Source organism: Capsicum annuum, chromosome 7 (assembly GCF_002878395.1).
Source record: "Capsicum annuum cultivar UCD-10X-F1 chromosome 7, UCD10Xv1.1, whole genome shotgun sequence".
Lineage (NCBI taxonomy): Eukaryota > Viridiplantae > Streptophyta > Magnoliopsida > Solanales > Solanaceae > Capsicum > Capsicum annuum.
In genome coordinates, this window is record NC_061117.1 from 124,151,188 (window position 1) to 124,167,039 (window position 15,852).

Genomic DNA, 15,852 nt, shown 5'->3' on the forward strand with positions numbered 1-15,852 from the left:
AAGTGTATGCTCGTAGTGTAAACGAAATGAAATGCATGAATTAAAATAGAGGGAGTTGGTTTGGAAAGTGGTTTGGAAAGTTATGTAACCAAAATTAAATCAAACTACCAATTTAAAGAAACAAATATGGCTAAGATTACAATATGAGACAAGTCTTGGGATTATGTTTTCCTATGGGCAAATAATACATAGGTTCGTGACAATTGGATGTAAATTCTAGTTGATGATTACATGGGTAGTCTAGGTTAGGGATTCTTGATGCTAGTTTGCCAACCAAACCTCAAGATTATCACCCATGGACCCTTGTGGATACCTCATGAATGTGGCCATCAAATCCACCTAATACCTTAATTGGGCATCCCTATTTCTCAGAAGATTCCCAAAACCTACCTAATTCTCAATTCACCCTTATGTCTAAGATAATGAAAAGAGAGTAGCTATATCTAACTATTGTTCAGTAATGCCTTGTCACCCATATCCTTCTTTCAAGGATGATCTAGGAACTAAAAGTACACTCACATTCCTCTTTCAAGGATGATGTGAGGTTTTGAAAATTGGGGTTTTCACCCACAAATCCATTTTGGAAATTTAGGGTTTTTACCTACAAATCCCAACTAAATAAAGTAAGCATTAGTAAAACCCATCATCAACAACCAAGAATCTACACTAATACACCACAACCCACACATATTTGCACCCTATTTCAACTTAATTCCAAGATAAATATTTAGCTACGCATGAAGTTAGGAGGAAGAAATATACCAAAAGGATCATTCAATGCTTCCACGAAAATTTCAAACAAGAATATTCTTCAATTGCACCAAACTCAAATTGGAAATTTAAACACAATAGTTTCCCCAATTTGATAAGGTTTCAAAGTCTCCCAATTTAGTATTCAAAGTGTAGAATGACAAATGACAAAGGATTTTTGCCTTATGAGGGATTTAGGGTCGGCTACAAAAAATTACACAATTTCACCTGGGATAAACCCGCTATGCTATGATCGCGGCTATCGTGACCACCGTAAGAACCTCATAATCGATGACAGTTGACCAAGCTTGAATTGTTGCAATCACAACCCTAAGACTGTGATCACGGTAACTAAGGATCAGATCCTCCTCCTGCACCAGCCTTTTGCTCTTTTCTTCCCCTTTTGATCCTTTTCAGCTCATTTCACGCCTTTTCTTCTTATCACTTGTAGACCTACAAAATATGGAAATTAGTACATTCAAATGATGAAATTGTCTCATTCATATCATTAAATCATAGTACTGTCCACGAATTTGGACGTAAATGAGTGGTAACTTTACCACTCATCAACACCCCCAACTTAAACCTTTACTTGCCCTCAAGCAATACTATCTCTTATGCAATGAGACAATGCAAATTTAAGCCCATTTATACAACCAAATGATCACAATGAATTCAAACTCGATTAACACCAATATATATCTCTCAAACATGGTCAAAGTTATTCTCATGACTCCCATCAACATGAAACACTATCTCAAGAATACACACGACTTTAAAAAACTACAATACAATAATTACTAACTCTCTAGAAGTGACTCCTTGTCAGTATCAACTCTACTATACTCCTTTGCCTCATTTTCTAGAAGATGATAATTTCACTCATCTCAATTAGTCTACATGCCTCCTCACAAGAAGAAAATCCCACACACCAAATTATTTAATGTGCAATAAGGGATTTAAGTGCAAACACTCACTCACAAAGACTCCCTCAATGCTAACAAGTATCATACCATATGCTTGCCCTTATTTTTAATCGGCACTACAATGAATACACTTGGTTGGAGATATCGAAGGACTTTTTCAAGCTTGTAACGTAGGCTAGGGAAAGGATATGATATCATTTGGGTACAAAGTGACTACACCCTCCTTGAACATCTACATCATACTATTTAACCCAACTTTTGACCATAGACCACTTCATTTGTTTCCAAGATTCACACATGCCTACTTTTTCTACCTTGATTTACCCAATTCTTTGAAAATAATTTTTTTAATATATATTTTACACTCCATGCTATTCCTTCTTTTGATGATTCTTTTCTTGTGCACTTTTTCAATTTCTACCTTTGCTTATCATTATATGCATCCACTTACATTATCATGGCCCATGGTTATCTTTTCCAAACTTACCACCCTCAACTTAGGCATTTGGCCTCAATTTTTATTTTCCAAGTACAAGGAGGGTAGGGTTCAAAAGAGGAAAAAACTTTGACTGGTTCAAGGCTTGTAATATGGTTGCCAAAAGAAGGCTTGAAGACTCAAAATGGGTAAGTAAGGATACTATTTTATGTACGGGTAGGCTATTTAGGCTAAAGTGGGATCCTAATAATCACAAAGAAAGACTAAGATCATTTCACCAACCAAGTATAATCACAATTATCCTTGAGAGACTAACGGGGCAATTTTAGATGGTACTAGTATGCATGAGAGTTAGACAATTATGCTCACCGCACAAGGCATATAAACTTTTCAAGGAGGATCAATTACACTTCCTACTAGATACAAAAAAGAGTATTTACCAACTTCTACAATCTAAAGACTTCGATGTCACAAAAAGAGGTAAAGTGTTGTAATGAAATTATTCACATCTATGTCCTTGATTTTCAAAAATTTTTAGACTGAGGGAGGTGTTTGCTTAGTATTTGCACCATGCATAATTTGCTATTTATGGCACCAAACCAAGCCTTCATCTCATATTTTGTCTTTCATGAGGGCAAACCATATGGCTACTCAGACTTCACCATAGGTATAAGGGTGATCCCAAATCTAAAATGTCATAGGTACTTAGATGTCGCTTGCATTTATAGCTCCGATGATATGGGTACTTAGACTTTCCCTGCATCCATGGCTCAAACCCAATCACGACAATTTTCCCTTAAGAATATCATCACTCAATCTATCATAGGTAAAGGCTCGTCCAATATCATCATAAATAAGATAAAAATAAAAAACTAAAAATGAAAATGAAATAAGAAACTAATCTATGAAATGTGGGCGCCATCAGAGTGCCCAAATATTACATCCCAAAATAAAATAAAATAAAACAAAAATCATCCAAATTAATATCAAAATATCCATAAATATCTCAATAATACAAGCCAAATAAATGAATATGGAAATAGGCACCCCAACTCAGACGATTGCAGTGACCTCACTACATAATCAATAAAGCAGTGGCTAAGATTCCATTATGAGACAAGTCTTGGGATTATGTCTTCCTAGGGGAAAATAATGCATGGGTTCTTGATAATTGGACGAGAATTCTAGTTGATAATTACATGGGTAGGCTAGGTTAGGGGTTCTTGACGCTAGTTTGTCAACCAAACCTCAAGATTATCACCCATGGACCCTTGTGGATACCTCATGAATGTGGCCATCAAATCCACATAATACCTTAATTGAGCATCCCTATTTCTAGGAAGATGCCCAAGACCTAGCTAATTCTCAATTCACCCTTATGTCTAAGATAATGAAAAAAGAATAAGCTACATCTAACTATTGTTCACTAATTCCTTGTCACCCATATCCGTCTTTCAAGGATGATATAGGATCCAAAAGTATACTCACATCTCTCTTTCAAGGATGATGCAAGGTTTTTGAATTTTGGGGTTTTCATGAACAAATACATTTTGGAAATTTAGGGTTTTCACCCACAAATCCCAACTAAATCAAGCAAGCATTAGTAAAACCCATTATCAACAACCAAGAATCTACACTAATACATTAGAACCCATGTATATTTGCACCCTATTTCAACATAATCCTAAGATAAATGTTTAGCTACTCGTGAAGTTAGGGAAAAGAAATATACCAAAAGGATCACCCAATGCTTCCATGGAATTTCAAACAAGAATATTCTACAATTTAACTTCAATTACACTAAACTCAAATTGGAAATTTAAACACAATAGTTTCCCCAATTTGGTAGGGATTCAAAGTCTCAATTTAATTTTTAAAGTGTAGAATGCCAAATGAAAAAGGGTTTTTTTCCTTATAAAGGATTTGAGGTCGGTTACAAAAAAATACGCAATTGCCCCTGGGCATAAACCCAAGTCAGATCCTCCTCCTGCTCTAGCCCTTTGTAATTTTCTTTTCCTTTTGATCCTTTTCAACTCATTTCACTCTTTTTCTTATTATCACTTGTAAACTTGCAAAATATGGGAATTAGTGCATTTAAATGACGAAAAATTCTCATTCAAATCATTAAATCATAGTAGTGTGCATGAATTTGGACATAAATAAGTGGCAACTTTACCACTTATCAAGGAGCACTACACGCAACCTCACTATTTTCTTGACGAAGATCTTGGCCAACTACCTAGAGATAAAATCCACTCTAACCAGAATAAAATGGGGTTATTTAGCCAGCCTGTCAACTATGACCCAAATTGAGTCAAGATTCTCCAATGTCTTAAGAAGACCTACCATAAAATCCATATCTATCCTCTCCCACATCCGCTCAAAATTGGTTTAACCTTTGGAGCAATCCCGTAGGCCTTTTATGCTCATGCTTTACCTACTAACTGTTATGGCAATTAGATAAATCCTCCACTATATCCCTCTTCATCAATAGTCACCAATAAAGCTACCCAAATCACAGTACATATAGGTCACACTTGGATGAATAGAATATCGAGAACCATGAGCTTCCACAAGCACATTCTAAATCAAATCACCAATATAACAAATGCATACCCTTCCTCTAAACTATAAAATTCCATATATGCCAAAGTGTGGTATTTGAAACATCCCTGATCACCCCGTTGTTTCGAGTTTTATTCAATTTCCCATCCTCAAATAGTTTGGCCTTGATTTCATCAAGGAATGCCAACTTTACCTCAACACTAGCCAACACTCCATCAAATTTTAAAACATCAAACTATATGAACTGAGATACTAGAGCTTGAAACACCATAGCCAAGTGTCTCCTTAACATTATTAAATAAGCTACACTACCCATACTTACGGTTTTCCAGCTCAATGCGTCTGCCACCATATTATACTTACCCAGGTGGTATTGGATAGTCACATCATATCTTTCAATAATTTTATCCATCTCATCTATCTCAAATTTAGATCTTTTTGTGTGAACACATAGTGCATGCTATAGTGGTTTGTGAATACCTCACACCTAACACCATAAAGACAGTATCTATAAATCTTTAGTGCAATCACCACTGCTGCCAACTCTAAAATGTGAGTTCGGTAATTCGTTTCATGAGGCTTCAATTGCCTCAAAGAATAAGCAATGACATTCCTGTCCTGCACCAATATAACACCCAAATCCAAGAGTGAAGCATCACAAAATGCAGCAAAATCCTTAACTTCAACTGGCAATGAAAGAATATGAGTTATAGTCAAAAGTGTTTTGAGCTTTTGAAAGCTCTCCTTGCACTTATTCAGACATACAAATAGCACCTCCTTCTAATTTAATCTTAGCAATAAAAGCAAATTTTTGACAAACTTGCAATAGTAAAATTCATGACAAACTTGTAATAGTAACTAGCAAGACCCACAAAGCTCCTAAACTCGGTCACAAATCTAGGCCTAACCCAAATCTTAACCACCTCAACCTTATGGGGATTTACCATCACCTCTTTTTTTGAGACTACGTGCCCTAATAAGGCAACTGGAGACAATCAAAACATACATTTCAAAACTTTGCACAACCTCTTCTTTAAAATTTCCAAAACAGTGCGAAGATAACTTGCATGCTCCTCCTTGGACCAAAATGTTATCAATGAAATCTATTACAAAAGTATCTAATAAAGACTTGAAAATACCATTCATCAAGCTCATGAAGGTTGTCGTCTCATTGGTCAACTAAAAAGACATCACTAAGAACTCTTTATGACTATATAAAGTCCTAAAAGTTGTTTTCGGTATATCCTAGAGCTGAATTTTCAGCTGATGGTAACCCGACCTTAAGTCAATATTGGAAAATATCGAAGTACCCTACAACTGGTCAAGGAGAAAATCTATATAGGGAAAGGGATACTTATTCTAGATTTTAACCTTTTTCAACTGCTTGTAATCAATACACATTCACATGCTAAACAAACAATATTAGAGCACCCCGAAGTTGAAGCACTGGAGGAATAAATCCCTCATCAAAGAGTTTCTGTAACTAAGTTTTGACTTTCCTCAACTCTGTCGGAGCCATACGATAAGGAGAAATAGAAATTGGGTGAGTGTCTGGCTCCAAGTCAATACAAAATTCAATATCCCTTTCCAAAGGTATAATAAGAAAATTCATAGAAAATTCCTCGTGAAACTCAAAAACCACAGGAACAAATGCAATAGAAGGGAACTCTGCATTAACATCTCAAAGATTATCGAGGAAGTTTTAACACCCCTGCTTCACTCGCTTTCTAGCCCAAAAAAAATATGATTTTCACCGGTTTAGACTTATATGCTCTCTCCCACTCTAGTTTAATAATCCTCGACATGTCTAGAGTCACTATCTTAGCATTATAGTTTAAAACAACATATATAAAGATAACCAATTCATACCCAGAATAGTGTCAAAATCAAGGGTGTCAAAAATGATCAACTCTACCCTAGGAATAAAAACTCATAGACAATATAGAACATGCACGATACACATGGGCCTAGAGTAAAAATATAGATAGAAGAATTAAGTTTATTACAAGACAAATCCAAACCCAAAGCAAACCTAACAGATATATAAGAGTAAATGAAACACAAATCATATAAAATAGATACCATCTGATCATGAATGAGAATAGTACTTTTAATAATGGAGTTAAATGCATCAACCTCGGTCTTTCTTTAAGGACATAACAATAAGCTCTATCATAAAGTTGGGAAATCTCTCTAGATGATTGTGCTCCACCCTTCCCTGTATTACCATTACCTGTGTTTCCACTATGACCTCCATGATTACCACTCTATCTACCCTGTGGATGACCGTTACTATTACCACTCCCACCTCTACCTGCTGGAAATACAACCATGGTCAATTGTTGTGTTTGATTACCTACCTACCTTAAAGGACACTTTCTTTTGAATTTCCCTGCAGCATCACAATAATAACAACCTCGCTCAAGAGAAGGCCTGTTGTCCAAAGAATAAGAAACGCATTGGAATTTAGCAACTGAGGAATATGAATAGCACTTGAATAACCACTTATAGCGACTAGAAAAGCTAATTGGATAAGGTAAGTTGGATAAGCATGTTGGTTATGACCCCTAGAATAAGAACCACTAAACTTACCTTCACTTTAGGACTTTTTAGCTAATGCCTTAGACTGACCAACCTGCTTGACTACCTCAAGCGTCTTTACATAATCAGACATAATATTAAAACTCTTTCCTACAGAAGTTATATAAATAGACACTACTAAAAGATTAATATGCAAACCTTTAACAAACAACCGGATGCTTACCTCTTCGGTGCCCAACATCTTTGTAGCATAGTGAGACAAGGAATAGAATATATCCTCATAGGTTGTAACTGACATACTTACCTGTTCTAGAGCTTAAAACTCATTTTTATTATAGTCATGAAGAGTTTGAGGCATATACTTTCTAAAAAATAGGGCATGGAACTGGTCCAAAGTCAATAAGGGTATGGATCTCCACCATTGTTTGGCATCCCCTTGCAATTAGAAAGTCACAACTCAACCCCATGTTGTTGGACAATCCCCAATTTGTGTAAACTCTCATAGAAATCAATGATAAACTCAAACACATCCTCAGTCTTAGCACCAAAAAATTAAAGAGGCTTCATTTTCAAAAACTTAGTTAGGAACTCATGTTCAGTACCAAGCAAGATTGGGCCTAAAATAGGATGGTGGAATACACCATTCCATAAAGCCTCATCTACTTTGGGAGAGAAAGTGGAAGTAGGATAAGTATTCATAATCTGAAAGGTTACATAGTGGGAGTAGCACCAGTACCCCCACTCAGAAAAGCCAAAACCTATTGAATAACCTTAGGAGACATCGAAGAAAGTTGCATCTCCATATAGTATTACTACCTCCGATCTCAAACCATCCTTATCTACTGCCTTACATAAGAAAGAAAGAATGGTTTTCTAAAGTACATTAGTCTCTCAAAGAAAAGTACATATATCTCCATACTATTTTGTAAGACTCTATCAGTCCCATTTTGGTAAAATAATGTCAACGAATCTAGGACTCTAATATCAACTTTTTCATGACCCAAACCCATTGTTAGTAGCACCTACTCTAACTCTAGGAGAACTGATTAACCCAAACTATCAAACTAATACTTAGTCAAGAATATGCAACTAACCAAACTCATTAATAAACTAATGTTCAACATATCAAATAAAAATAAATACAAAAATACAAAACTAAAATAATCTCCAAGAACCTGAAAGTCATTATACCAAAACTCTAATAATTGTAAAAAAAAAAAAAAGGGGATGCAACCCCAAAAAACTAAAGTAATATCTAAGTATGAAACAAATAGACCGAAAAATAATAAAAGAACCCATGGTAGTCAAAAATATGCAGTTCATTTTTAAGTTCGAGTATGATCCGTATCATAGCTGAGGTCTTGAAAAAGTCCACTAAAATATGTTTATACTAAACAAAAAGAAGAGCATATATAGTATCAACACATAAAAAATAATGGTGTGTCGGTAGGATTATTGACCTATTCAAAAGAACAACTATGGACACATAACCAAAATATTGAACAATAAGACAACATGAACCCTATCATCTAACTCAATTTTAAGTTCATATCACTTAACCTTGTAAATAAGTACAATATGAAGTTTAGTCAATAAGAGTCAACAAGGATATAAAGTCCAGTCAACTATGGCCACAAATAACACTCTAAGTTAATACATATAAACAACTATCATATATTTATTGCTCCAATTACACAAGTAAAAAAAACACAGAGTTATGTCATAACTTGCAATTAAACCGTACCACTCAAGGATTCCCGAGGACAACAACAATGGAAAATACCACGCATCTCAATTTACATAAAGAAATCACCTTTAGCAATTAAGCACGTAAACCTGGTTCACATAAGGAACCAACATATAATGGCAATACCTAAGCCTGGTTCACTCAATAAACCGATATAATCAAGAAATACATAATCTCAGTTCACTCAAGGAACTGTCAAACTCATATACCTTGTACAAACATGCTAAGGTCTTATATGTGTGTTCACTAGTCATGACCGGTAGGGGGCGAGCTTTTGTCCATGTACCAAATCCTAGACATCAAGTGTTTGTAAACCTTACATCAACCAATCTCGTGAAAATGTCCAAATACTAATACATTCCATAATAATGACAGATCTCACAATAATCACAACCATAATGATAACAAAACAATATTTTAAAAATTCAACAAGCTTTTATATAATTTTATTGCTGCGATTAACACTTAGGATAACAAACAGTCATCCACATTCCTTGAACATGCATTGTACAAGAAATACTAAGAGTTAGCTATCATGCATCATAACACAAATTGGGTTTTAGCTATATTAAAATATCACCTACCTTAATTCAAGCTTGCACTACTATATTAAGTATGTGTCCTACCCTTCCATGCAATTTCTTCTTGGTCGTGATCTAAAATATGAATATAGCAAACAAACAATCAAATGACCTACAATGTCAGGGATTACAACCTAATCCCTAACTCCAAGGTCATTCCCCTCATTCTAGTGATTTTCCACCATAAATTCGCCTTAAAACAATCAATTTCATCGTTACCTTAGTAAATTATGGGCATGAAAAAGTAATTAATCACTCTTTAACTAATACCTAAAGGTTTTACATCCAATTCACCCCTTTACACCAGAAAATTCAGTTATATTAGGTTAAACTATTTCCAATACTCGTAAACTAGTGATTCTAAGGTTAAGAAATCAAGAAACTAGTTAATGGGGATAAATAACTTACTTTTATGAAGAATTTAATTGGAACATTGGTTAAAATTGCTCCAAATCGCATGAGCCTCCCCAAATGTGTTTAGAAATAATAAATCATTTTTTGAAAAAATTTCTATGTATACAACGATTTACTCTGCTATAAAGACCCGATCCCGGTATAACGGCATCACTATGGTAGAATTCAACTGTTATCATGGGATTGATCATATTTGACTCCCGCTATAGAAAATATTTTCCTGCTATAATGGCAGCCCCATAGCGGGTGTGACGAGGCTAAAACTCAATAAAATTCTTAATTTTGCCTTTTTTGTGATGCACACTCAAAGCATGACATCCCGAACCAAGTCCTTGCATCATTTTTAATATTATGTGTTCTACTCAGCCAATTTCAGTTATGGAAAGTCCTACAGATTCCTTATCGCATTAGCTAATATAAAATCAAGCTATACTTTATCATATTTATCCAATCCATTTTTGGATTGCCTTAGATCATACCTTACTCAAATTTCTCCTGAAGCTATCCTAGCCTGAAATTCTTAACTTTAAATTTGGAGAAAAACTTAACCTAAATTTTTACACAATTAACTCACCCGTAACGACGGAAAGGGTCATTATACCTATTTACCTTAATATATTTGCAATCACCTTCAAGATGAGTAGGTTGATTTTCAAAGAATTAATTAGATGAAATAGGAATATGGTATTATCAAATAGTATTGTACCAAACTGAAGTTCAGTTATCAATAATAAAATTATGATAATCAAACTATCGAATAGAAGTTTAAAAATATGGCATTTGATATCTACTCTCAATTACCGACTACTAAATTATCAAACTCAAATTTTGTAAATATCTAATCAAATATTGAATGCCCACCCCTAGAAAGAACTCTTTAACTAAAATATCCTTAAATACCAAAGCCCGAATTTTGCCTCAAACAAATCTGGAATAATGCACACGACTTGTTTTCCAGAAACTTTTCCATGTCATCAAGGTCTTTCATCCTATACAGGAGTGTCGGGGGCCATATAGAGTGGTGTGTTGCACACGCTTTGTTGTTGTTGTTCTCGGTTTTCTTCTTTTTAACATATCCAATTAATCCTTAACCCCCAAGCTCGGTCTTAGTTTATTTTCTTGGACTTCTATTCAGACTTCAAAGCTCTATCACAGATATTATAACTCCAACTATGCCATTAGCTCAAACATTATTTCTACATACAGAACTATAGATACCTAATTTTATCCCTCTCGAAAGACCAATTTAACCATTTTGTTGCCTTACTTTATCACACACCCTCACCTATTTAATAATTTTTCCATAAAAGACAAAAAATAACTAACCTAACAAAAATACCCCAATTTTGATACCTTACCCTAATAAAAATAACAAATTTTTACCCCATTCCTACCCCTACACACATACCCCCTACCCCACATCACCTCATATTTTTTCCTCCACTAGTAGCACACATATACACTCACAGAGGATGAACAGCAATACATGCTATATACACTTCTAATACAGAGATCCACATACACAATACACAGAATAAGGATCCACTGAAGGACACACATCCATTTTCCATGGGATAGACACAACACTCCATTATTCCATTAAAAAGATACATAGATTCACATACACAAACATCATCAAAACACATACACTCACCACCAAAAAATTGATGAAGGACGCAGAGAGAAGACAATGAAAGTAAAGGTTAAGGAACAAGAAAGAGAAGTAAGGAAAATTGAGAAAAAATTAGCAGGGGAGAGAGAGAGAGATGCAGTGAATTACAGAGAGAAGGGGAAAATAAGAGGAAAATAGTAAAAGGTTTTCTTTTTGGAAAAGCATTTAATCGGCATCTCCATCGGTGACTAAGGGCTTAAAACCTACCATTATTGAAGCCTCTCACCAGACCCGACAAATATCTCAACCTCTCTCTTTGATTTCTACATCAACAACTGAGTCACCAAAAAATATCACAAAACTGCCCCCAAAATAGTTCCATAATGTGGCTGTTCCAATGAAAACCATAATCAAAAAACTATTCGAGTTGGTTTGTTCGTCGTTGAGGTTTGGTTTTGAGGTTTATGATGCAGATTCTATCGTGTTCAAGCAGAATAATACATCAAATTTTGAAATCTTCAAATTGAGGTCTAATTTTATTCTTTATCTCATCATTTATTATATTTGATGCATCGGATTGAACATTCCTTATTGGGTTGGTCTTTGTTAGTGATGGATAATTGCTTGTGTTGATGCGTTGTTGATTTACTTGATTGGTGGATTGTGTATTGAATTGGTTTAATCATGTTGAAAATGGATTTAGGGAATGAGAATTAAAAATGGATAAAAATGAACGTGATTATTTTGTATTGATTAACTGATGTTTGTTTGATTCAAAAATAGGCGGCAGATTTGCTAAGTTTGATAATATCATGTTTTAGATCAAAACTAGTAGGCAAATGCTAGGTTAGGTAGGTAAAATTTAGGAATGTTGTTTTGTTGAATGTTTGAATGTGTATGTGAATGGTTCTTTCTATTTTATTGCACAAGACTTGAAATTTTATTCATTTATCGGGGATACCCTGAGGTCACATTGAACTTATTCACCGAGGAATGACCCAAAGTATTATGTATGCAAAGGATGATCGTAATCAAGGCCCGGGGCATTGGGTAAAACATATCTAGGATAGTTAGAATAGTCTAGGTTTCAATTTCAGCATTTTTTTATTCTTGGTTTGTAATAAATTGGACTGGACACTATATTTTTGGACATTATTTTTTTGTTTGTTTGATTGATTGTTACATATTTTATGTGGTTTATATATTAATAGTGTTATACTAGAAGATATACTCTACAAAGTGACCATGGTAGAACCACGGGCTGAGGGGTGCCTAACACCTTCCCTTCTGTCAATAGAATTCCTTAATCAGAATCTTTTTTCGTGGATCGGTTTTAAAGAGTTAAAACCATTTTGAAAAAGGATATCAAAAGGTGACTTGGTACACCCAATTTATGCCAAGTGACGACTCTGATTTTTGAATATAAACAATCCTTTTCGAAACAAATTATTTTCTTTTGTCACTTTATAATAAAACCCTTTGGAAACTTTAAATCAATAATATCTTTTTTGGTAAAAAAAAAGGGATGTGACAGTTCTGGCGACTCCACTGGGGATTTTTCACAATTCGAGCTTATAATTTTTTGAGTGGTATCAGCTTAGTTTGACACTATATGTGTATAGACATTTGTTTGTGTTAGTGTTTATGTTATTATTTTATCATTGTTGATTACCTACGTACTACGTGTTTACAATTTTTCTCTTATGTGTTACCTTTTTATATTTGTCATCATGTGCATAACCAGAGTCATTTCTTTCGCAACAAGTTTTGTAGTACACGTGTGTACCCGACCTCTAGTTGAGTCACCCTTATTTTAGGAAGGGGAGTCGTTGGGTGTATGGAGTGGGTGGAAAGCTCTCGCAACCACTATCGACTATACGATCCCTCGAATAGCCTTGTTAGTGGATTCCAGCGTAGGTCAGCCTTTAGGTCATATTTATCTGCATCATACTGAGACCTAGCAAGACCCGCTTGGTCCTTTGTAGGAGACTCACCTCTAAAGCATCCCTAAGTACTAAATGTTGCATCTTTAAAGGTAACAGGGTCATTTAACAAACTGATTTGGAGAAGCATGTTCTAGAATTAAATAAACTATGTAGAAAAGGAAAATTTTGAAAAAAAAAAAAAAAGAAAAAAGAAAAAGAGTTTCATAGTTGTTTAGAGTTTTTATGTCTTTTACTTTTCATAATCCAAAAAATCAAAAAGTGTTTTACCTTTTGCACTCATTTGTCAAAAATAAAATATCAAAAAGATTTTTCTTTTGTTTCTCTAGTAAGCATTCATAATTCAAAAAAATTTTAAAAAACTTAGGAGTTTTCTTATAAAAGAAAAATGCAAAAAAATGGTAGAAGTTGTGTACATTTCATATGACGAAAATACCAAAAAGATGTTTCTTTATAGCTGTTGGTGTCATTTTTTTTGTTAAATGTCAAATTAAAAACCTAAAAAAAATTTTATTGACGTTTTTTACCATCTTTCTTTGGTTGTGTCTCTCAAGTCAAGGTTCAATCATTTATTTAATCTTTAGTTGTTCAATCTAGAATGAAATACGCACACCTGATTCTCCTCTTTCGGGAGTGAGATACATAGGCAGCCCTTCTAGAGTTCGGTGATCTTATTTTAAAAAATTCAAAAAGATTTTCTTCACTCTTCATTTAGAGTAAGTGTCATATACATCTTTACAAGAAAACGACAAAAATATTTTCCTTTAGTAGTTTCAAGTTTCACTTTCATATGAAATTCAAAACCGAAAATCCGAAAAGATTTTTCTTCGATATTCATAGGTTTTATTTTGTATAGGTATGTTAAAGTTGAAAAATTCAAAAAGATCTTTGTTAATTCTTTTGACAATTTTTTATTTTCTTTTCTTCTTAAAGTTTCAAGGAAAAGAAAAGAAAAAAAAAGGAGTTTGATTGGCCATTTTTGGCAAAGCTTCATGAACTACCACACCTGATTCTCCTTTTTTGAGGGTGAGATACGTAGGCGCCCTTTTAGGGTTCGGTGATCTTTTTCAGAAAAAATTTGAAAAAAAAAATTAAACTCTAACGCATTTGGTGCTTCTATTGTTTAGTTAGTTTAAGGTGGTTGGTTTGTGGCATTTTGGTTGGTCGTCCACATTGCACCAAGTCGAAAAGAGAGTTATGGCCAATAAAGATATCGAGATTGTTGCCACTAATCATGTAGGGAGTTTGAGGAATGAGAATTTAGAAGCTAATTAAGAGATTAGAAAATTAAGACAGCAAATGATAGAAATTATCGGTCTTGGGCTAATGGGTTACCGCCTCTTCTAATTTCCACTGATAATCTGGAAGATCTTTCTAGAATGCCTCCTGTGTCACATGCATAATTTTCCATTATTGTTGACACGCCACAACATGCATCAGGGTCCACTCTGTGGCAACACTATCCAAACACTTCCAATATTCATCTCCTCAATCCTCAACACAAGACTACCAAATGCGCGGCTCAACCTACTATTCATATTTTTGTAGCACCACCCCCACCCGAAGCTCCTAATTTTGATGTTCATCCACCGGTTGTGCCTCTCTACTCTATAAGAGAGCCTATATTAAACATTTTTGGGGATCAGCATTATGCTCCCGAGCCAACATTTAAGTTAACTGGTCCTTACGGCTATACTCACCCGCCTGAATTTTCTCTTAGCACTGAGAAGCCTGTTTTAATAGAAGAACAAGAGGAAATAACTAGAAAATTAAGAAGTTTCGAACTGGGTATGAAGAACTTGTAAGGACTCAAGGGTTATAAAAGTGTCTCGTATAAAGATCTATGCATGTTTCCAGGTGTTAACCTTCTTCTTGGTTTTACAATGCCAAAGTTTGAGAAATATGATGGACACAGCGATCCCATAGAATATTTGAGATGTTATTGTTGCCAACTAAGGGGTCCTAGAGGGAAGAAAGAATTACTTATGGCTTATTTTGGTGAGAGTCTTTCAGGTCTAGCTTCAAAATAGTTTGTTGACCAATACATCAATAAGTGAAATAATTGGGATGACCTAGCTAATAAATTCGTGCAACAATTTTAGTACAATGTGGAATTGATTCTTGATGAGAAATCCCTAACTAACATGAAGAAGAAGAGTACTGGAAGTTTTAAAGAATATGTGATTAGATGGCTTGAACAAGCTACTAGGGTGAAACCGCCAATGAATGAAAGTAAGATGGTGGAGGTATTTATTAGAACACAGGATGAAACGTATTATCAACCTTTATTACCTACATTAGGTAAACCATTTATTAAAGTCCTCAAAATAGGGGAGA